This window comes from Macaca nemestrina, chromosome 7 (genome assembly GCF_043159975.1).
Source record: "Macaca nemestrina isolate mMacNem1 chromosome 7, mMacNem.hap1, whole genome shotgun sequence".
NCBI lineage: Eukaryota > Metazoa > Chordata > Mammalia > Primates > Cercopithecidae > Macaca > Macaca nemestrina.
The window spans coordinates 97,556,092-97,559,002 of record NC_092131.1 but is presented as its reverse complement, the minus strand read 5'-3'; the positions used below and the strand labels follow the sequence as shown (position 1 = coordinate 97,559,002).

Sequence of the window (2,911 nt, the reverse complement as noted above, 5' to 3'; positions counted from 1 at the left end):
TTGGAAGAAGTAGGACTATGAAGGAGGAGACAGGGAGGGGCTCAGAGGCATTTGGGGCAGGTTGGGCATTTTGAAGTGAGAGGCATTTCCATGCAGTCCCCCATATCCACTGACAGCCACACCTGGGCTTCAGGTGGAGGTAAGGCTGCTGTTTCCCAGCGGGGCTTCTGGAAGCCCCTTTCCTTCTGCTGTGGCTAGAGCTGTGACCAAGAATGGGAACAGGAGGCTGCTAAAGTCTGGAGAAGCAGGAATCATTTGTCAGAAGAACACAGAAGCCACATGCTGGGCGTTCTGCCTTTTTAGAGATGAGCTGTTTGGGGTTTAGAAATGAGATGGAAGGAAGCAGAAGGCAGAGGGCAAGGGCGGCACAAGGACTAAGGCTGGGGGCCATGTGCAGTAGGGCCAGAAAAGTGTTCAGTGGAATTGTGGGTAGGAGGCTGAGATGCCGCTGGGCCCTGTCCCCACCAAAGATGGAAGAACTGAGGTGGAGGCAACTGGCCACTTGCCTAGGAGAGAACTCAGGCACCAAGTTAAAAAGACTCCCATGAAGAACTGCCACCTTCTACTCGCTTCAGTCTTGGATGGTTTGCCCACGCAGAAATCAGTGGCCAGGGAGGCAGGGCCTACTGCTGGGATATCAGGGCAAGTGCCCAGTCTAAGAAAGCCACTGTGATGTCCTGTAGGCAGAGCCAGGTCCAGTGGACAGCCTCACTGAGCTGTGTCTTCATGCAGTCCAGGTCACCTCACCTCTGCATGCCTCATGGCAGTGCTCGTGGGTGCTGGCCAGGGCCTCAAGCAAGAGGTGCCACAATGGCAGCAGCACATTCTGGTAGAGAAGCAGGAGCGGCTCTCTCAGATAGCGGAGCAGCTGATTCAGGAAATCAGGGAGCTGGATCTGTAGCCTCTGAGAGAGGCTGGTGAGGCTGTCACCAAATCAGGCAAGGTGAGAAGCACAGTGGGCAGAAAAGAAGCTGACTGTGGCATTGGTGTGAGTCCAGGCCAGCTGCAAGCTGGGCCGCACCATGGTGAGCAGGTGGGAGCCCCAGACAGGCAGTGTCTTCTCCAGTCAGCTGTATCCTTGCAGTCTGTAGGAGTAGAGCTTGGCACATGCTTGTTGGCTGGCAGGTAAGAAACCAGATGTTCGAAGCAACCGGCCAGTAAGGGAGGCCTGGAAGGAGCTGTGTGACCAGAGGTCATGGCACAGGAAGCCTACAGCGAAGACCAGCAGCAACAGGAGGAGCCGCGTCCAGGGCAGCCAAGGACCCTGAGCCTGCTGCAACAGGCCCTTGCAGGCCATGTCACAGGTGACAACATCTTGGTTGTTACCGTTGCCATTCCTCAGCAGCTCCTGGTTGGTAAGCTTGAGGGACTGAATGGTTTCTTGCAAAGACTTCTGTACCTTCTTGGGAATCTGCTCCCAGGAGCTGAGCAAGTGCTCCAGCAGCAGGCTGGACTGTGACAGGTGCTTAGGGTACAGCTGCCTCCAGACACTGGCGCTGAGGGGGTCCACTGTCAGGCACTCGGTCAGGCTGCTCAGGAGCTCTTTCTTCGTCTCAGGGGGACAGCTAGGGGTGGCTCTGGACAGGAAAGAAGGGAAGTAGGTATGCAGGGTGGAATCTGGCTTTGCTCTGAATGCCAGCACCTTTAGTCGGGGGTAGAGCTGACATAGCTGCTCCTGCAGGCTGGGTGTCAGGGAATTGTTCGGCATATAGGCAAAGTCCAGAAGTGGGAAGAAGTCCTTGGGGCCAATCATGCCGAAGCCCTTGGTAAGGATGGGATGCATCAGGAGCAGCCGATCCAGGTATGTGATGGCAAAGGGAGACAGAGACTTGATGCCCAGCACAGGCAGCATGATCCCCAGCCGCACTTTCAGTCCCTCGGTGAGGTTGGCAAAACCCGCTTGACCCAGGGCCCACATGATGGTCAGACACTTTGCTGGTCGGCTCTGGTGGGACCTCAGTAGTTCCAGGAACTTGCCTAGGTTTGCGGTGGCAATCTTGGGCTTGTCTTGCAGGATGGCCTGTATACAGATGCGGTAACCATGTAGTGACTCCCCTGGTGTCTTATCCGGCACTTGCAGCATGGTGAACAGACAGTGGTCAAAAAAGAGCTCCAGAGACCCTGCTGCCTTCGCCAACAGCCCTCGGATGATCCCACGCAGCCCTCGGATGATCCCACGCAGCTCCCGGCTCACCAGGCTGTAGAGATAATCATGAGTATGCTGGCTCAGCGTGGGTTCACTTAGAGGAGCTTGTAGCTTGTAGTTGAGATAGCTGGCCAGGTCCTTCAACCATATGGATGGGTTTCCAGAGAACATGCTCTGACTCTTGTCCAGTTCCTTCTGCAGGGCTGCCACATCCAGAGCTTTCAGTGCTTCCTCCAGGCTGCGGAAGCGGCCCTGCTTCTGGTTTTGGTTGGGAAGAGTTGCCATCTTCTTTGGCTACTTCTTGTTCCCTGGTTTCTTAGGCTCCACAGCAGGGGGTGAGACCTGCTCCTTATTTTGCTGCTTCATGATATTCTCAAAGCCCCGCTCATAAAGGGTGCCTGTGGTCTGGATTGGAGGGGTCAGGTCGTATTTCCACACTCCATTTGCTTCCCCGAGCGCCTGGCGGTTCCCGCCGCCGCCTCTGCCGCTGGCGCCGGCCCCAGGCCGCCTGCCCTTCTTCACCACCTACCAGCGCCCCACGCCTGAGGTCTTGGCCGCCATGGCTCGGAGCCCTCCCGCCTCGGCCTCTTCCCCAGCCTTCCCCCTTCGAGCTATTTTAAAATATAAAATATATTGTTAACTAGAGTCACTCTACTGTGCTATTGAATACTAGAACTTACCCCTTCCATCAAATTGTATTTTTGTACCCATTAACAAACCTTGCTTCATCCCTCCCGCCACATCCATCTCTCCTACCACAGGCTC

General features: G+C 55.7%; 1 pseudogene; it reads right to left on the bottom strand.

Annotated features, from left to right (window-relative positions):
- Positions 1-383: 383 nt before the first annotated feature.
- LOC105479360 (transmembrane protein 214 pseudogene) lies at positions 384-2,707 on the bottom strand (annotated as a pseudogene).
- Positions 2,708-2,911: the final 204 nt, after the last annotated feature.